General features: G+C 37.8%; 1 long non-coding RNA gene across 1 annotated transcript in view; it reads right to left on the reverse strand.

Moving 5' to 3' along the window:
- Positions 1-22,175, reverse strand: part of LOC120514936 — a 62,048-nt gene that overhangs the window by 38,035 nt on the left and 1,838 nt on the right. Inside the window, exon 2 of the long non-coding RNA XR_005630547.1 lies at positions 10,802-10,996. This is a non-coding gene — a long non-coding RNA (uncharacterized LOC120514936). The remainder of the gene's footprint in view (positions 1-10,801; positions 10,997-22,175) is intronic.

Consider the following 22,175-nt stretch of genomic DNA (forward strand, 5'->3'; position numbering starts at 1 on the left):
TTGTTGTTCTCGATTTACTCTCTAGTTTCTAGTACTTTTTGTGGTTTGTTTAACCTGTGGTGAAATTCTCTTCAGTTTGATTACCTTGCTTGTTTGATAGGCGCTGCTTCATGCATGTGTTGTAGTTATTTATAAGCTGATCTATGTTAGTTGCAATGCATGAGTCTATGCTTCTCAGGGCACCAATAAATCCGGAAGAACTGTTAATATTTAGATGTCTCATAATTGTCACCTTGAGCTTGGACATTGCAAAAATGACACAAGAGGTAAAAGTTGGAACAGAAAGGGCAGGCAAGTATGAATGATTTGCTAAATTATAGCAGAAATTATTAAAGGTGAAATGAATATGCTAATTTTAAGCATTAATTTGATTTATTTTTCTATAGCTCTCTTCACATTGAAACTGTCCCACCAAAATAGCAATTGTATTTGTATTTTCTCAAGTTGCAGACAATGTTTTTCTCAAAATACAAATAATTGATGCCTATTGCAATATGTTTTCTTGCTCATGTTGGTAAGGACCTCTAAAGCTCTAAAGGGGACGTAGGAGCTTCAATGTAGAACTGGCCACTTTACCTGTGAAATCCAAAACTAATTGTGAATCTGATATTGAGTCATTGCTAATATTAGTCCATTTCAAGCCTTTTGTAAGCTACACACAGTAGCTATGCCCATATGCCCAAGATACATACAGTAGATATGCCCATGAGAAAAGCAGAGTATTTAGGATGACAACTGCTACTTCACTATCTTTTACTTGTTGTGTAACACAGGTATATATTGAAAATACTGTTTTGATTATTTCATGTGATTTTTATATCATTTTGGATGCTCAGTCATGTACATTTATTCACAAAACATATTACTGTGTATCGTACTTGGCCAGCAGTTAGGACAATTCCCATGTTTTCTCTGTGAGAGGGGCAGCAGAGTCAAGAATTTACACTGTGTTCACAAAGAACAGACAACTGGAAAAAAGCTACAGCTTAAGGCTAAAACGCCATAAGGCCTAGCTTGGTGGAGGCAGATAAAATGCTACTACCACCACTTCATGTTTAACTTGTTTTAATAAAGCAGTTTGTCAAAGCCTGTCTTATGTATTTGCACTGAATTTTTCTGGGTTTGTCTGAGGCTAAATTGAAAGAGGGAGTTTTTTTTGCTAGGCCTGATATTAGAAAACTGATTTCTGATGCAAAATCTGATGATACATTGAACGACCTTGAACAAGAGACTTGGCTATTATTCAAAGAAAGAAGTAATTTCTAAGTTTTCATGTAACAATAAAGATCCAAGTTATAAAAAAAAATTTGAAATTTTTTCTTTACATATATGTTTAAAAGTATTAGATTGACTATATATTTCACGTTAAATTGAACTAGAACAACAATACATTGTGCAATTTGTTAAATTTGAATTAAATTTCTTTTCAGTTTTGTACTTAAAATGTGACATGATGGAAACATTCAAATTTTTTTTATTGTGTTCATGAATGCAATTATTAATAACTATTCATAATTTTGCTGACCTGTGTAATGGTGAGTCAGCAGAGAGGATGCCCAGAACATCTTTTGCAGGTTGGAGCTCACTGGAAATGTTAGAGCTTGATAATATTGTAGCTACAAAATGGCCAGAGATTAATTGTATATTTAAAAATGATCATAGAAACCTACATAAATTATTCAGAAAGTGTCTCTTATATATGCACAATCTTATCAACACTGCATCAGAGTGAGGTGCAAAAGAGAAAAGAGGCTACTTCTATCAATCAATCAATCAACATTTATTTATATAGCACATATTCATACAAAAAAATGTAGCTCAAAGTGCTTTACAAAATGAATAGAAAAATAGAAGACACAATAAAAAATAAACATAAGTCAACATTAATTAACATAGAATAAGTAAGGTCCAATGGCCAGGGTGGACAGGAAAAACAAAAAAAAACTCCAAAGGCTGGAGAAAAAAAATAAAATCTGTAGGGATTCCAGACCACGAGACCGCCCAGTCCCCTCTGGGCAATCTACCTAACATAAGTCAAACAGTCCTCTTTGTATTTAGGGTTTTCATGGAAGGACCTGATGATGATGGTCACGTGGACTTCTGGCTTTCAGTCCATCAATGTTGGTGCATCATGATGCTTTGAGTAGGTGGTGGTGGCGCAGGCCGCCACCACAAAGAAACCGGAAAAAGAAACAGAAGAGAGAGTTGGGGTCAGTATGGATTTTAGAGCCACTATGAATAGTTATTATGATGAATTGAACATACAGAGTATCAGGATTAAGTTAAAATGATGGTGCGACTGCCGACGGGGCCCGCGGGCTCGCCACCATGGCCCCCCAGGGCTTTGGCACAGTGGCTGCTGGATGACCTTCCTCCGGGGCTCTCCTCTGCTCTTTTCTGAGTGGGGGCTGCAGTCATCCCTGTGGATCCACCTAGGACTCCTGTGTCCGGGAGTTTCTCTGGATGTCTGGGGCACGGGTCTCCTACATATCTGCTTCGGGTCCTGGGGAGCGGGCTGCTGTTCCCCACACACACTATTACACTATTAGACATTTACATGGAAGAACCTTATGAATACAAGTGCGCTCACATATACGGGTGTGCACACAGGTGAACACGTGTGTATAATCAGGTAATCACAGACACACACTGTCTTGCCTAGTGGCTCCCTCTAATCCTATCCTGTAATATTAGTACTATGTGCTGTTCAATAACATTTAATATTTATTAATCACTGTGATTGATACAGATGTTGGTTGCTGTGTTTTTGCCTGTTTTTTTTTCTTCTCTCAACAGGTATTGAAGCAGATTGTCGGTGTTTTGTTTTGTCTCCCCCTCTCTCTCTATCCTCCTTTTTATCTTTTCTTCCATTGTCCACCATCTGACTCTTTCCCCACTTTGTTCCTTTTTCTTTTGTTTTTGTTTTCCCCCGGTCCTGTCTGTGACTATAACAAACCTATTTAAAAGAAAAATAAATATATATATATATTTAAAAAAAAAAAAAAGCCATGAATGATGACAGCACAACTACACATACATTACATATGCATGTGTCATCTGTGTTACTGACAGGCTGGTAAAAAAAAAAAAAAAATGAAGTTATAAAAAGGCCATGTTAAAGTAATGTGTTTTCAGCAGTGTTTTAAAGTGCTCCACTGTATTTGCCTGGCGAATTCCTATTGGCAGGCTATTCCAGATTTTAGGTGCATAACAGCAGAAGGCCGCCTCACCACTTCTTTTAAGTTTAGCTTTTGGAATTATAAGGAGACACTCATTTGAGGATCTAAGGTTACGATTTGGAATATAATGTGTCAGGCATTCCGATATATAAGATGGAGCGAGATTATTTAAGGCTTTATAAACCATAAGCAGTATTTTAAAGTCAATCCTGAATGACACAGGCAACCAGTGTAGTGACATCAAAACTGGAGAAATGTGTTCGGATTTTCTTTTCCTAGTTAGGATTCTAGCAGCTGCATTCTGCACTCGTTGCAAGTGATTTATGTCTTTCTTGGGTAGTCCTGAGAGGAGAGCGTTACAGTAATCTAATCGACTGAAAACAAAAGTGTGAATTAATTTCTCAGCATCTTTCAATGATATAAGAGGTCTAACTTTTGCTATGTTGCTTAAGTGAAGAAATGCTGTCCTAGTGGTCTGATGAATATGCGATTTAAAATTCAGATTACAGTCAACGGTTACCCCTAAGTTTTTTACTTCTGTCTTAACTTTTAATCCTAGTGCATCAAGTTTATTTCTGATAACCTCATTGAATCCATTATTGCCAATTACTAAGATTTCAGTTTTCTCTTTATTTAGTTTGAGAAAATTACTATTCATCCATTCTGAGATACAAGTCAGACATTGTGTTAGTGAATCGAAAGAGTCAGAGTCATCAGGTGCTATTGATAAGTACAGCTGTGTGTCAGCAGCATAGCTGTAGTAACTCACGTTGTAAGCTGAGATAATCTGACCTAACGGAAGCATGTAGATTGAGAAAAGCAGCGGACCCAGGATAGAGCCTTGTGGGACACCATATCGGATATCATGTGTCTTTGAGATTTGATTGCCACAACTAACAAAGAATTTTCTACCTGCCAGGTAGGATTCAAACCAATTTAAGACACTGCCAGAGAGGCCCACCCATTGACTAAGGCGATTTCTAAGAATATTGTGATCAATGGTGTCAAATGCAGCACTCAGATCTAAGAGGATGAGAACAGATAAATGGCCTCTGTCTGCATTTACCCGCAAGTCATTTACTACTTCTAGACACAATACACACACAGGATGATGTGTGCCAGGGGAAGCATTCTGTTCAAGGGGCGCTCACACTGAGTGAAGACTGGATATTTTGAGTTAGAAATACTCCAGGACCTTCATATGGAAAAAAAAAGGTTTTCTTTATCATATTTGCTTTTATTTACTTGATGGATGTCCAAATGAATGTCCCTCCACCTGCGTCCTTGACCCAGTACCAACAGGCTTTTTCAACAAAGTTTCTGATGTCCTTATTGATATTGTACTTGACATGGTGAAGTCATCATTAGATGCAGGGGTCTTCCCTGACTGTCTGAAGACTGCAGGTGTTACCTCTGCTCAAGAAAAATACTCTCAACTCCTGTCTTTGATAATTTTAGTCCTATTTCTAACCTGCCTTTCTTAAGTAAAATTCTAGAAAAGGCAGTCATTGTGCAGCTAAATGATCTCTTGAATAAACATTCTATTCTTGACAAGTTTCAGTCAGGTTTTAGAACAAATCACAATACAGAAAGTGCACTTGTTAAAGTAGTAAATGACTTGCAGGTAAATGCAGACAGAGACCGTTTATCTGTTCTCATCCTCTTGATCCGAGTGCCGCATTTGATACTATTGAACACAATGGGTGGGCCTCTCTGACAATGTCTTAAATTGGTTTGAGTCTTACTTAACACTTAGAACATGCTTTGTTAAAACAAATTGGTAATTATACTTTGAAGACATATGATATTCTATATGGTGTTTCCCAAGGACCTATCCTGGGTCCACTGCTCCTGTCGATCTATACTCTTCCATTAGGTCAGATTATCTCAAGACGTAATGTGAGCTACTACAGCTATGCTGATGACACACAACTGTAATTATCAATAGCGCCTGATGATCCCGACTCTCTTGGTTCACTGACCCAATGTTTTAATTGTGTTTCTGAATGGATTAATAGTAATTTTCTCAAACTAAATAAGAAGAACATAGAAACTTAGTTAATGGAAAAAATGGATACAGTTGAGGATATTGGAAATAAATTGATCCATTAGGCTTAAAACTCAAGATGGAGGAAAAGAAATCAGGGGTAAATATTGACTCTGACTTAAATTTTAAATCACATATTAATCAGATTACCAGGACAGCATTTTTCACTTAAGCAATATAGCAAAAGTTAGATCCCTTATAACTTTGCAAGTTGCTGAAAAATTAATTCACGCTTTTATTTTTAGTCAACTAGATTACTGTAACGCACTCAACTCAGGACTACCCAAGAAATACATTAATCGGTTGCAACTAGTGCAGAATGCAGCTGCCAGAATCTTAACTAGGAAAAGAAAATCCAAGCACATCTCTCCAGTTTTGATGTCATTACATTGGTAACCTGTGCCATTTAGAACTGAATTTAAAATATTGCTTATGGTTTACAAAGCCTTAAGTAATCTCACGCCATCCTGTATTTTGGAATGCCAGTCACCTTACACCTCAAGTCGTAACCTTAGATCTTCGATTGAGTGTCTGTTTATAATTCCAAGAGCTAAATTTAAACGAAGTGGTGAGGCAGCCTTCTGCTGTTATGCACCTAAAATCTGGAGCAGTTTAAAAAACTGCTAAAAATGCATTATTTTAACATGGCTTTCTCGTAGCTACATTTTAGTGTATCCTTGTTAAACTATATGTACATTGAATTATCTTTTTCATCAAGGCTCCACGATCTGTACTAATCCTTACTATTCTCTTCTGTTCTTTTTCTGTTTTTTCTGTGGTGGTGATCTGCACCACCACTACCTGATGAAGGCACCATGCAGTCCTTACTTTGATGGATTTAAGGCCAGATGTCCACATGACCATCATCGTCTAATTCTTTCACGTGAAGCCTGAAAACCATGAGGACTGATTTAGATCACTTATGTTAGGTAGAATGCCCAGTAGAGGCTGTGTGATTTCTTGGCATTGGAACCCCTGCAGATTTTTTTTCCAGGCTATATGGATATTAGTTTTTTTGTTTTTTCTGTCCTCCCAGCCATCTAATCTTACTTTATTCTTTGTTACTTAGTATTGCCTAATCTTATTTTTGTTTCATATAAACTTTTCCTTTATTATCTTGTAAATCACTTCGAGCTACACCATTTATATGAAAATGTGCTATATAAATAAATGCTGTTATTGTATATTTATATACTATTTATTTGTCATTATTCTTATCTAAATTTAACTTATTTTTCTTTCCACATACCTACTTCTTTGACATGTTGTAATGCACTTTGAACTTACATTGTGTGAAACTGTGCTATAGAAGTAAGTGTTGTTGTTTTTCCTTCTGCTTTAATTGCTGTACTTATTTCAATTAAGTTACCTTTTTATTTTTCCCTTTTCCCTTTCCCATCAACATTTCAAGCACCCAGGTTTGTGGCATTTATTCTTGTGATCTGTTTAACCTGGAAAGGACACATATATTCTTCATCTGTATTTTTCTTTTATTTCTTGCTGGTAATTTTTGTGGTGCTTTTTGCCTGTCTCTCCTGTGTTTATTTTCCCATTACTGATGAATTTAGCTCCATAAATTTACAACTTTTAAAGATTATTTGTTTTTCAATGTCCAGCTGTTAAACTGCCAAACTTTATTTAATTTTACACACAAAAATATTTTCAAATGCTTGCGTCTTAAAATTTGTAACACCCTGGGGGCTTGGTAGTCTTGAGATAACAGGACTTCCAGGATCTAAAGCAGTTGACCTTTGACTTTACAATTTGCTCCCTGGGGTTTGATTATCACTGCACAGCCGACAGGCATAATTTATGATGCGGACACGGCTTCTGTAGATTTTGCAAAATGCCATGATAGACTGTTCTAATTTTTTTTGCAGTTCCTACCCCATATTTATTGGTTTCAAATGCCCATCCCTGGCATTCAGATGGGGGCACAGTGATAGCTGGGTTTTCTCATCCAAGTCTATGCCACTAATTTCTCTCTGCCCAAAGTAGAGAATTGCTGCTGAAACTCCAGTGTACTGAGTTTAATGGCAGTGGGGTCATCTCCCAGTACCCCTGGCCCCCCCAGGTGGCGCCAGGCCATTTTAAGACTCCCTTTTTGTAGTTGCTTGACCAAACTCCTGGGACCTGAACCTTGAATGACCTCACTCACTCCTGCACTGTGGGCTTCTCACATGGTAAATAGCAACATGCTGATATAGCAGGTAACTTTTCTGTCAGTCAGTATTCACTTCTGTTCTTTCTATGTCCAGTTTTCATGTTTCCTAGTGTACTTATAACACTGTCTTTCTCCTAAAGATCAAAAGCCTTCAGGTCAATTTCTGAATCTAAATATGCCTGGCTGTGGGTATGAGAAGGTCTCCTGCAATTTACTGGAATCTCACACTGGGTCTTGTGTCTGGTTTGCACCTGTTGAGTCCAAGTCACCCTTATCATCTTTTTAAACAAACTATCATTTATAATTGTCTGTCTAATTAGCCAGAGTACCTGGTATTGCCTGGGTATATTAGTAAAACTTGCTAATTAAGAAAACAAATATGTATGTGCTTTTTAAACGTCAAACCTTTTTTCATTGCTGGCTGAAATGTAAGTGTCCCATCCATCATCTACATCACTCTCAAGTTCTCTGCTTTAATTAGTCAAAGGTTTGTTGTTTTTATGTATAATCGGATTCCATAATTATGGTAACTAATTACTGAGATGGAACCATGACTGCTTCTTCTTCATATTTCTGGGTTTATTGGGGATTCACAAACAGATCCCACATTAATAAACTGGATAGACTGTAGAATAATTAAATCATTGGTATGGCATGTAAGCTGGGCAATACTATTGGTTTATGTGTTGATCCCTCTGTTGAACTTTATTCATGATAAACGTTTTAAAACTCAACTAGCTTTGTATGTTAAGTTGAGTTACCTATAATATACATGCAAAATTTCATGAACAACTCTTCAGCTGTTTTAGAGCAATGAGGAGTTTTTATGGTGTTGGCCTTTTACATTACGACTCCCCAGTGAAATTAATGAAATTCCATGATCAATAATGAAAACCAAAATGTTATTAAACTAGATATGGTTGTCTTTAAGTCTTTAAGATAGACATTTTTTGTGTTGATCCCCCATCACACCACACTCATTCCTTGCCATTGTTTTCCTGTATGAAGGACTAAACCGAAACAATTTGCCAAATGCATTACCATCACTTGAACCATTTTGGTGAGATGACATGGTTTTGATTTTGAGCCCATACCTCATTCTCAATTGAAGTTTTAAAAGAACTTTAAGTCTAGATGTTACGTTGAATGAACATGAAGTAAAATGCATGATAATTTACTTGAATTTTACCATTTTGAAGTGATGTTTTTGTCCCAATACAGCCATGCTTTTTTATGACATTTTTGAATTGCTGTCTAGCCTGTAATTTAAGTTGGACCAACAGAAACCTACAGGCAAAATTTTATGAAAATCAGTTCAGCTGTTTTTAAATGATTGACAAACAAACAAATAGACAAACAAACAAAAGGGTTATAATGACCTTCTTTGTGTGCAAAAAGGATAAATAACATTAAACAAAACAAAATAAAAAGCAAAATATAGACAAAGAGTATTTTCTTTCTCAAGTACCAATCACCACACAATAAGTTCTTTAATAAATGTAAAATCAACTCTAAGCTTAGAACGCCGATTCTTCAAAACTTTTAAGGAACATTGAAATATCGTTGTAGTACATGTTTAATTATTCCATCCATCTATCCATCCAGGGTCGTACCAGTCCCAGCAAGCAGACAGCGAGAGGCAGGAACAATCCCTGAACGGGGTCAAAACTCATCGCTACCACTGCGTCACCATGCCCACAAGTTTAATTATTAACCGTATACATTATTTAAATTAGGTTAAAAATGTATCTGCATAATGTATCCTTTACTGCATTTCATCTTAAAAATGATACAAAGAGCTCCAAGAAGATAGTGCCTGGAAATCTAAATCGACTTAGAAACCAGTCGTCATCATATATAAATACGCACTATCTTCTATTAAGTTGAATTGAATTCCTTTATTGTTATTGTATGGTAATATGAGATTCAATATGCAAATACTCCATAAACTTATTTTCCTATAAAATGATAAAATAACAGTAATAATAATAATATAATAAAAAACAATGAAAAGTATACAATATGAAAGTATAAGTGGCTCAGGTTGTGCAATATTACAACTGTAGTGCAAGCTTACAGTGAGGTGATTATACTTATACTGTAAGTACAAACCGTTCTAGCAGGAACACCTGATGGACTGATTGAGTGCAGTTTATAGCTTTTGGGATAAATCTGTTTCTGGACCGCAAGGTCCTTACAGGAAAGGCTCTGAAGCATTGGCCGTATAGAAGCCAGTCAAATAGACTTTGTGCGCATGGCTGAAGCAGCGTGTGCTAAATGCTGTATCCCGATGATCCTCTTTCCAATCAGCTGCTGTAGAGCTGTGAATTCCACACTGAGATACTGTGGGTTAAAATACTGTGGTGCACTGAGAGTAACAACACTAAAGCAGCTATGGTATTTGGAACAGTTCGGCCATTCCATGGACCATTGTATTGTTACAGGTTGATTACAATCAGATGCCTTAAAATAATAAACAATATGCGGTTAATGTCAGTGCATTTGATAAAGCCATGTCCGGGAATCTAAAAAATAATGGGAAACCACACTGGAACAGTAGCACTGCTTTGCAGTAGCACGGCTTAGTGCTGCCAGTTTTCAAAACTGAGCTGAAAACTTGCATATGCAATGGACTGAGCTGCCGTGAGAATATGCATGGCTTTCGCAAAGTTTAGTTTTTATACATCGTGATGTGTGCGTGGAAACAGGCGTACACCACATTTTTTTTAATACGCACCGTTTATACATGAGGCCCCTGGATATTTAAAAAAGTATAAATACATTAGATTGCGGAGTTAGACATGAAGCAGAAGGGGTATTCGCTGTTACCAACCTCATCCATGTTCTCCCCACTTTCAACATGAAACTATAACCTCATTTTAAATCTTAAAAAAGTAGGAGCACCAGAGTGAGACCTTAGAACAACCCTAGGGCATGGTCAAGGACAGCAAGAACTTTTGTCAATTTGCACATAAATAGTTGGTTGTGGTCAATGGGAAGTCCTTTACTGATAATTCAAGTCCATACCAATACAGTAATCTATAGTGTAGATAGATAGATAGATATTTGTCTTAAGGAAAATATAACAAATAATAACTGCCCCTGAAATGCAGACCAAAATTACTAAAAGGAAAGAAAATGTCTAACTTGGCTGAAGATAAAAGAACAGTTACTACATCAAATGACCAAAATATCTCAATACCATGGCATAGCATTTATTTTTTTTTTGCAATATTTGATTTTTCCTAATCTTTGGCACACAGCTAACAACAACCATGACCAAAGGCTTACTACAGCAGTAATTTGATAACAGCAATGCAATAATTAAAAGGCTCTAAATGGTCTCATTGAGATCTTTCCATGGTTCTCTTGTATTTATTTCAATCCTTCTTTAACAGTATTGTATCATACCTTAAAATGAAGCATTCTAGTTGGACTGTTCCAATAGCTGAAGAGGCGCTGACCTTGGTACTGCAGAGGACAGATTCTGTCTGAATTTCTGACCATGCTGGTAGTCACCACATGCAGGCCTTTTCTGACATGAGATTACATTCTGAAGTTCCATCTTCCAAAAAACAGGCATGATCTTCAAAACCATTCTTTATGCTTAAACAAAAAAATAAAAAAGAAATGGATTTGCTCACTTTTTCATTCTGGCTTTTTTACACATAATTCTTATTCAGTGAGTCATACTACATGTTTCCTTTTTCTCACACTTTTTACTACCCTCTACAGAGCCACATCAGCAAAGTAAACGCATTTGTCTTTCACTGTTTAAGTAATGAAATGTAATAATATTTACATGAAATGGCATTACTACTAGTGGAATATTTGCCTGAGGCAAATATTATTGTTGGCCTCTCTCGTTCCACTTAACCTAACAAATATTCTACTCAATTAAAACTGAAATCCAAACTCTGTCCACCATGAAAGATCACCTAAACCATCATTCTTACAACAGTACAAAAATGAACAATCAATGATGCATTTTTATGTTATGATAAATGTAGCTCCACCCGTTCCTCTGGTATTTTGATAACTCACGCCCCCTTACTGTTATGCAACTTTTTCTGCACTTTGCTTACATTCTCTCTGTATGTGTTTTATCACCATCACTGCACTAAGAATGCCTGGAAACCTTTTTTTTTTTTTTTTTTTTTTAAGTTTTTCTACATCTAAGCCTATTGTGCTACACTTTTCAGACTCAATATATAATTTGTGCCACGTGCAGTGTGTTAAAAGTATTGAAAGAAATATGGTCCAAGAAATGCTAAGCTCAATGTGGGTACCACATGTTGGCATTGTAAATGGTGTATTATAGCTGTATAAAATCTACCTTTTAATAATTTAACATCGAAGCAATACATACTGTACATGTAATTTTTAGCATGCCATGTTTGGTACAAAAATGCTTTATAGTATAGTAGAATATTCATCTGTTAATGCATTATCGGTATGTTGTAAAGAGATGACAAACCAGCTTTCGTGATAAGCTAGGACAGCCCCACAAAATCCGCCTTTAAAATGTCCTAATAAACGTGGAGCTTAGCACCATGACAATTTGAACTATTTGCCATACAAAATATCAGATACTGTATGATTTCATGGTGCTTGTGATATACTTCCATTTTTCCTTTTTTTAAACCCCTCTGCAATTATAAAGAACTGTTATGTGCTCCAGTGAACAGCACTTGATATTGGGATCTGCTGTGCCAAAATCTTACATTATAAAAGATTAACCTACTCAGTCTGTTCCTTCACCTAAATACCAATAGTACTACATTGAAAACTTGTGTGGATGGATTTTATTAAACAGTTGTCATATTGAGGAGGTAACCAAAACCCTTCACATGTGACATTCATATCTGTTTACTGACACGCAAAATGAAATACAATCTCACTAGAGTTTATTTCTATAGTAGGACACAACTCTTGAAATAAGAAATACACTATCCGATTATAGATTTTAATTCGTGATTTTAAAGTATTTGGAGCATTCAGCATTTTTGTGTTCTAAGGTGAAGTATTAGATAATTATCATCTTTACAGCCACTGTTACCACTTTAGTTTTTGAAAGAAAATCTACTGGTTTATAAAGAGGTAAAAAATATTTACTTGTATGCATTTTTGCAACAAAAACTGCATTTGATATAACAGTCTGTTACCTAATTTTCCCAGGATAAAATAAAAGGTGAATGATGAAGGTAATATATATTTATTTATTCTATGTGTAGCTTTTGAATACATTTATATTGTGGCAGACTGCCTGTGTAATAGATTGACTGGGGGTTAGAACACATACAGGGCATTTTCTCCATCGGAATGCTAGATTGCAGCTCCCCTGGGTTGCAGCGGTGCCTTGGACTCCCACATGGGAGTTGGAGTTTGGCACAGTCCTGTTGGGTTCCGTGGGTGCCACCAGGGGGTGCTACAGGGGCTGTGGAGCCCTACTTGTCAGGTGTCCACCTCACTTGGAAGTGCTTCTGGACCACGCTAATAGACCACTGGAAGTACTCTGGAGTGTAGAATAAAAGGAGCCCGCTGCCACTACTCATAGAGCCAGAGTCAGTAGGAGGTGAGGCGAGGAGGTGAGCCATGCTGAGAGCGCCTCAGGTTCAGGTTTTTAGCAGAGGGATCAGAAATGGCAGGGTCAATTTCCCTCCCTAGGTGGTTTCACGGGGCTGTAGAAGAAAAAGGAGATGACATTGTCAGTGACAGCACCACCTCATCTCCCAGAGTGGTAGTGCTTGCCTCAGATGAGCCCAGAAGGTGAACTCCAGATGTGCATGTGCATATAGGGGCCGGGTGCAGGAATAACAGACAAATTGATGAATATTTGGGGTGCCAACCAAGTCATCCCATTGAATATATAAGGAAAATAAATAAAAATTAAGGTCCGTCTTGGCATTGTTGCCCAGGCTTGTGGGCCAAAAAAAAGGGAGAATCAGAAAAGCAGAAAGATAGGTTTAGCCAGTGTGTCAGGAGCTCTATATCACAGGCAGTCATTTGGCCAAATGACGCCACCTTCCGGGATCCTTTTAGTCAGCGAACAGGAAGGGCTGGGGCTAGATATCATCGTTGGGTGGTCTCTCATTGCTGCTGGGAGAACATAAGAGAAGAAAGCTAGCAATTACACCTCGTATCACATACCTTGACAGAGGTCTCGGATGCACATGAGTGACCACTGTATATGTGTGTATATGCAGCGGGGAAAATAAGTATTGAAAGTGTCCACATTTTTCTCAGTAAATATCTATCTAATGGGGCTATTGACATGAAACTTACACCAGATGTTGGTAACAACCCGAGTAATCCACGCATACAAAGAAATCATAACAAATAAGTCCATAAATTATGTGTAATAAAATGGAATGACACAGGGAAAACATATTGAACACATGAAGGAAAGGTGGTGCAAAAAGGCATGGAAAGCCAAGAAACCAGCTGAAATCTGTCAGTATTTAGAAAGCAATCCTGCCCCTATCAAGGAAATTAATATCTGCTGGTTTAGTCCTAATTGATGGCCTATAAAAAGGTTTCTCATTATCAAGGTGTCACACAAGAATCATCTCATGATGGGTAAAAGCAAAGAGCTCTCTCATAACCTTACTGTTGCAAAACATACTCATGGCATTGGTTACAGATGTATTTCTAAACTTCTGAATGTTCCAGTGAGCACCATTAGGGCCATAATCCAACAGTGAAAAGACATCAATTCACCACAAACCAGCCACGCCAAGTGCTCCTTGCAAGATTTCTGATAGAGGAGTCAAAAGAATAATCAGGAGAGTTGTCCAAAAACCAAGGACCACTTTCGGAGAGCTTCAGAAAGACCTGGAAATACCAGGTACAGTTGTTTCAAAGAAAACAGTAAGTAATGCACTCAGCCGCCATGGCCTCTAGGCACGCTCACTTCACAAGACTCCACTGCTGAAGAAAAAGCATGTTGAAGCTTGTTTAAAGTTTATATAGTTATAAAGTGTATATATATTTATACAGTATTTATATTGTGAAAATAATCAGACTCGACACACTCAAATAGGTTTGGGGCAGCCACTAGTATAATTTCCCAGGCTGCAAAAGGGTTTTGATGAATAGCATTGATGTGCATGGGTTGGAGTCCAAAACTGAACTGGTTAGTTAAGCCAAAGATGGCAGGTTTAAAGGTCTTTGAAGGAAGTGATGTCACTCTTGAGGCCAAAACCGGAAAGTGACTTCTTTTTTGGAGCAGAAAATGGAAGTGACATCTTTCTTGGGGCCGGAATCAAAAGTGACTTCACTCTTGAGGCCCGAACCGGAAGTGATGCCACTCTTGAGGCCAGAACCGGAAGTGATGTCACTCTTGAGGCCAGAAACTAGTGACGTCGTCAAAGCTGAATCAGGTAGAATTTCCTGTATTGGGTCTGCAGATATAATAGAGGAAGGTTTAGTGTACCCCGCCATCCCCTGGCCTGGTGTGGAACCCTATCTGAACATATGAAATAAAACATAATGAATAAAACTTTGACTGAAGGCTAAAACGATAGCATTTCCATGAAAGTATTAATGTACAATTATGATTTACTTTAAGAAATAAAAAAGTTAAATAAAAATAGAAGAGGAAAGGTGGGATTTGAAACACTTTGGTCACCCTCTTGTAACTTACCAGGTGGCTAGTCTGGGCTGTTTTAGCTCATTCGGTGTTTGTTTAGTCAAAAATGGTCATTAGCAATGACAGTTCCAGAGCTTAATAAATTCTCTGATTCTTCAAATGCTGTGCATAACTCAACAACCATGGGCTATTCTAAGCAACTAACTGAGAATCTGAAACTGAAACTAACTGATGCCTTTAAAGCAGGGGAATTGCATAAAATGTTATCAAATTGCTTTCATCTAGCAATTTCCACTGACTGAAAATGATTAGGAAACTGAAGACCAATAAAATTGATACATAGAACAGCTTGTGTACTGTGCAGAAAGGTAAAGCAAAGCCTAAATATGACTGCAAGGGACCTGCATACAAGTTTAGCTGAAAAAAAAATGTTGGTGCACTGATCTGCCATGTGTTACTTACACTACATGAATATAGCCTTAAAAGAAGAGCCATCACAAGGAAACCTGACCTGTGATCTCATCATGTTCCTGGAACTGTTCCTACTTCTTTCAAAGTTGCTGCCATCACCCCAATATTGAAAAAAACGGGTTTAGATCCCAATAATTTTGATAATTTTCGTCCTATCTCCAATTTACCATTCATTTCAAAAATTCTCAAAAAGATAGTTGCTGCACAGATCCACTCATATTTAACTAATAATAATCTGTATGAACGGTTCCAGTCTGGCTTTCGCCCCTTTCATAGCACTGAAACAGCACTTATAAAAATAACCAATGATCTCCTTATGGCAGCTGACTCCGGTTTACTTTCCATTCTTATTCTTTTGGATCTGAGTGCAGCTTTTGACACTATTTCTCACTCCATTCTACTTAGTAGGTTAGTCTCAATCGGTCTCTCTCATACTCCTCTAGCTTGGTTCAAATCATACTTGTCTGATCGCACTCAGTTTATTCGATTGAAATCATTCACTTCTCAGTCCTTTCCTCTGGTCACTGGCGTCCCCCAGGGATCTGTCCTGGGGCCCCTTCTTTTCATTATCTACCTTCTCCTGCTTGGATATATTTTTCGTAAATATAATATTCAGTTTCACTGTTATGCTGATGACACCCAGCTTTATCTGTCCACCAAACCTGATTCTGCTCTCCCCCCATCCTCCCTCACTCTCTGTTTAGTTGAACTAAATACATGGTTCTCTTCTAACTTTCTGAAACTCAACAGCAATAAATCAGAGCTTCTCCTGGTAGGCTCTAAATCAACATTATCCAGAGCTAATAGTTTTTCTATTGCTATCAATAACTTGCCGGTCTCTGTTTCCCCATGTGTGAAAAGTTTGGGTGTCATCCTTGACAGTCTTTTAATTCACACATCAATAATGTCACTCGGTCAGCTTATTTCCAGTTGCGTAACATCAATCGTCTTCGTTCCTTTCTTACTCCACAGGCCACTGCCATTCTTGTTCACAGCCTTGTTACTTCTCGGCTTGATTATTGTAATTCACTTCTTTTTGGTCTTTCTCAAAAATCAATTCATAAGCTTCAACGTGTTCAGAACTCTGCTGCCCGTATTATCACCAGGACCCCTTCTATTCACCACATCACCCCTGTTCTCCAGCAGCTCCATTGGCTTCCGGTCAAATATCGCATTCATTTTAAAATACTTCTGTATACATTTAAGGCTATTCATCATCTCTCTCCTCCATATCTCTCTGATTTGGTACAGATCATCATCCCATCTCGGTGTCTCAGATCCTCTTCTTCTCTTTCTCTCTCTGTCCCTGTCCCCCGTCTTGCCACTATGGGGAGCAGGGCTTTCAGTTGCTCTGCTCCTCGACTTTGGAATTCCCTACCTCCTGAAATAAGAAACATCACCTCTTTCTCTCTATTTAAGTCTAGACTAAAAACTCACCTATTCAAAATAGCTTATCCCACATAACTTTCTCCATTTTCCTATCTTGGAACTGTTTTATGTTTTATGATCTTGTAAATTACCTGCTCTTTTGCCTGCTTTTTATTTTCTTACTTTTATTATTATTTTTACTGTGTACAGTGTCCTTGAGTGTTCTGAAAGGCGCTTTCAAATAAAATGTATTATTATTATTATTTTATTATTACAAAAAGCAATGCCTTAAGTATGCAAAACAACATCTGCATTAGACACAGCCATTTTGGCACCAATCCTTGTGGATGGTTAAGCTAACATTGGACTCTTTGACCACAACCACAAAGAAAAAGGAACAGCATTTGAAAAAAAAAAACTAGCCAACTATTACACGAGGAGCTGAAACTGTTATTATTCAGGATTGTGTAGCAACACATGAAATATTGTGCAAATACAGGGAAAAATGGATTCCACTAAATATCAACAAATCCATAGAATGTCACGAAAACTGAACATGAAAAAGAATGGCTTCTACAACAAGACAATGATCCAAAACACACTTTGAAATCTAAAAAAAGAGGACCTCAAGAAGCACAAGGTCAAGAATATGTAATGCCCCTTGCAGTCACCAAGGTAGATCATCACTGAATATCTGTGGGTAGATCTTAAACATGCTGTGAACAAAAGAGTGTGGATAGTCCTTGGCACACCCAGGAAAGGAACAATAAGTCTGGAGAATCTGGAACTCCTGAAGCACCCATTTGGTGGTAGGTCTTGATAAAAAAGTTTGTTTGACTTTGTCATGAAAGCACATCCAAATTGATTCTCTCATTGGGGAATAAAAGAGCACTGGTAAAGCTAGCAGGCCCAACAATTTCGAGTTTAACTTGACATTTTTAGTTTTTCTGCAAAGGATTATCGACAATAATGCAATGCAAGAGATAGACAATAAAATCAACACCGGACCACATAGTGTATATTAGAGCACACATTAATTACACTCATGCAGTTGTCAGCACAAGTGGATCTGTGGTGTAGCCTTGCTATTTGAGGACAAAATGAGCTCCTGAATCTAGTGGTGCAAGTTCTCATGGTTCTGTACTATTTACTAGAATGGTAGAGAAAGAAGGTTTGATATCTGGCCCAAAATCATTTTTTTCTTTTGCAGGTGCCCCAGGGTCTTCCTGGCTATCAAAGATGTACATATTTATTGAAGTGGCAACTCTAACTGCGTCTGAAAAGAGTGGACGTTGGTCTGCATTTGAGTGTGATTTTCAGAAAAACTGATGTCCTACCAAGAGACGACTCTTACCTTGCACTTAATGTTCTCAGGATGTGCACAAGTTCCATATAAATTTCTCTATAAGGATTTATTTTAAAAATAGCAATTGATGAAGATTGTAAAAGATACAAAAGAAAGGAATTCCATAATCTGCAGAACTAAAAGCTCGGTCCCCCAGAGAACTGCATAAATGACCTTACATTGTGGCAAGGTGTATGAAATTTTTGTATTATTGTAACATGGAAAAAGAAACATTAGCATAAAGAGCCTTATAAATTAACAGATGAATCATGTACAAAATCCAATATTTAACAGGCAGGTAGTGCAAGGAAATCAGTGAAGTGGTTATATGTCGCCAAGGCTTAGCGTGTGTTAAAATTCTGGCTACAGAATTCTGTACGTGTTGCAATCTGTTTTGCACTATGCCTAAAGCACCAAAGAGATTCATGAAATATTCTTCAGCTGAAAGAAAGCATACCTGGTAATATTCCTAACATTGAATCTAAAACAACCTCCAAGTTCATGACTTCTGAGGAAGGAAAGACAGTGCAACCATTAATATCAATGCGAAAGATTCTACATGATTAAAGGAAAGTCTTAGTACCTTTCAACAACATCTCTTGTCATGTCTCTATTGAGTTTTAAGTAGTTGTGACACAAGCAAGAATCAATGTGACCAGCGCACTCAACCAACGGGTTTGGTGGGAAATCAGAGCTTAGTGTGCACATAGATCTGGGTGTCTTATGAACTGAACTATATAACTATACATAAAGTTATAGGTAGATAAGAAATGAATCATAGAACATTAAAGCTATATAACAGAAAGCCTAACTGGACACAGGGTTTGTGACAGGAAACATCCATTAGCAGTACTAAAAATGTAAAAGTTGTATTAAAATATTTAATAAAATGTATATATTTCACCTGCACATTCTAGTTTTGTGGAAATTCCACGATTGTTATATGTAATCATTTTTCATTTCCCTAGCTTGCGCCACCTCAGGTTAAAGCTGCTTTTAACTTTAATCCACTTGTAACTTTCTGGCCTTATGGAACATAATATTTACTTTGCACTTCATATCTACAGAGTGATAATACTTCTCATTGTTTCCATATCGTTTTAAACCACATTAATGATGTCACTTAATGAGTAATATCCTTTGGACATGCAAATGGCCACTTTATTGGGTAGAAAGGCACTTGAGAGAATGTTTATTTAGAAAAAAATTTGCATTAGGTCTCAGCATTTCAAATCCTTTGAAACTGTTTCTGTCATGCATTGGATATTCATGTCCCGCAAGCGCAGATCACCAGCTTCTCACAAAAGTAATTGATCATTTTCAAAAGCTGGGGAGGGCTGAGGACAGTTATTATAAAGCATAAGTATGTAACTCTTTCATTCTCATAATATTGAAGACATGTACTCATTAGCATGACAATCACACCCGCGACCCGAAATTGGATGATCGTTTTTGAAAACCGATCACGATCACAATAATTTATTCACAAGTGTTCTGGGCAGCCACATTTACAGCCTATAAATAGTTTTACTTCAAAATGCATTACTTCAACATGACAAGATGGCGTTTTATGCAAAACAGCACGCTCATGTCAATGTGATCAAATGCCTTTGTCTTTCACCGCACACAAGGGAGAGTACAAAGTAGCTCAAGATAAAAACATATCCTCTTGCTCCATAGTGTTTAGCTTATAAAATGTTTAACCTGTTATAGTTCAGTCTTAATGACTGGTGACACTGATGATCAGTTCCTGGATACATTGCAGGCATCACTACCACCCTGCGCCTAATGTTTCTGACTAGCTTCAAGTATGACACAACCATTTGAAACTCATAAATGCAATTTATATTAAAATGTTTCAGTATTGCCTGAGGGTACAAAGAGTTTTGAGGTCCAAAAGGCTGGAAAGTTATTCCAATTCAAAAGAAATAGCCTTTAAATCAGAAAAATGTGCCTTTTACCACAAAGCAATGAATAGATCCATTCAATAAAATGCTTACAGAATGCACTAAAATCAAATGTTGTTTACACAGCAATATGGTCAGGACTATCTTCCATCTAGGCTGCAGTGTCAGTTCATCTGATAATAAACGGTCCAGACAATCCCATTTTAAATTGAAAACAGTCTGAAATCTATTTCAGTTTGACACTTGTCACTTTACAAAACAACTGGTTATTGGCAAAACTGTGATGTACTCCATGTTTGTATATTTTATCTTCCACAGAGACATAGGAAGAATATAAAAAGTCTTCATAGACAATGATCGGGCCAGGATTTTAACCAAGTTTCAGTCGGCACCATGCCACTGTAACATTTATTAGGTATCTCAGACAGTGTATAAATCACTTTTTCTTATACACTGTCTAAAGTAGACCTACCAAATGAAGGATGTCATTTGAAGTGCAGTGATTAAAATCAATCAGCTAACTAATAAGCAGGCATTTTTTCCATGTGTGTTGAGCTGAAAGGCATTCTCTTGTCAAATTTTTCTTTTTCTTCAAGACCATTTAAATACATACAAATTGAATGTCAGATGTAGAGTCCAAGTCAAATTGCTGAGAATGCTGACACTTACTTTTTCTGAGCATAAACCCATGACCTGAATCTACATAAAGAGTCAAAACACATTGAAAAAACGACAAGAAAAGATTTAGACCATCTTTCTTTGTGTTCTTGTTTAGTTACATTATCTATCTATCTATTGTGATGGATGGCCGGGGATCCTGCCCAGCCAGGACGCCCTTTTGAGGAGAGGACCGGGGGTGTGGACATACCACCAGCAATACCTCCCCCGGGACACGAGGGGGCAGCCCCCGTGGGGCATGTTGGGGCCACAGGACAGGAGTTTAGATGCTCCACCTTGTGTGGGCCCTTGGCCACCACCAGGGGGTGCCTGGACAGTTCCGGAGCTGTGGTCTCCTGCACTTCCGCCACACCCGGTAGTGCTACCAGTAGAGGAGCTGTATTCCCTTGCAGCACTTCTGCCTCACCTGGAAGTGCTGACAGAACAGGATCGAGGAGTATCTGGAGCACTTTCGGGTGCGGTATAAAAGAGGCCACCTCACTCCAGCAAGGAAGCCAGAGTCGGGTGGAGGAGGACAAGGTTGCGAGTGAGGAGTGGAGGTGGCAGAAGAAAGGTTTGAGTGGAGTTGAGTATTGGAGCACGGTATTGTGTCCAGGACATTGAAAATAAATAAAAGTGTGCGTTATGGACATTCTGGGTCTTTGTGTGTGTCTGTAGCCGGACTATCTCTCTATCTATACATTTTAAAAGCTCTTCCTGATCATTTAGCATGGAAATGAGAATATACAAGCCTCAGGAACCTAGACAGGTGTCTGGCAGAATTTGAAAGAGCAATGAATTCTAAGTTGCATGATCAGGATCTGCAGGAGCACATCAGTGAGAGAAGAAAATAAAATTAAGAATGGGAAAAGACATGTGGATGTGTGGATAAACAGAATGTGACAATCCTACAAGAGAATGGATGACACATAAGAAACTTCATTCTTTGGAACTGCTGATACAGTAAGCTGACAGTAACTTAACTGAAATATTGTGACCTGATATGCAGTGGGGCTCAGATGGTTTGGGACTGCAAAGAACAGACAACCTTGAAATCAGAAGACTGATTAGTCTGGAGTTCTGTTTTGCCTCAAATGGCTAAAAAGGGTTGCTTTCTGTATTTAGTGGGAATTTAGTTTCCCTTCCAGGAGCTTAGTGGAACTGATGCTTAAAGGAAGCACAGCCCAAGTGAAGCCAGCCTGGTTACAGATGTAATCAAGCAGCGACAACCAGTACTGTTTCTTGACATGAGTAAGCTAAGTGACTGCTTGGAGCCCTGCTGCATATTGTGGGGGCTTGGTCCCAGTGCACCTAAACATAAGGGAGAAGGTACATTGTGAGGGCTCCAGAAAGTCTACAAAAGACCTTGCATTCAAAACAAAATTAAAAACACCAACAAAATGAAAAAAGTCCAGGCCAAATTACTCCAAATCTCAATGCTAAACT

The sequence above is a fragment of the Polypterus senegalus genome, chromosome 14 (genome assembly GCF_016835505.1).
Source record: "Polypterus senegalus isolate Bchr_013 chromosome 14, ASM1683550v1, whole genome shotgun sequence".
In the NCBI taxonomy this organism is placed as follows: Eukaryota; Metazoa; Chordata; class Cladistia; order Polypteriformes; family Polypteridae; genus Polypterus; species Polypterus senegalus.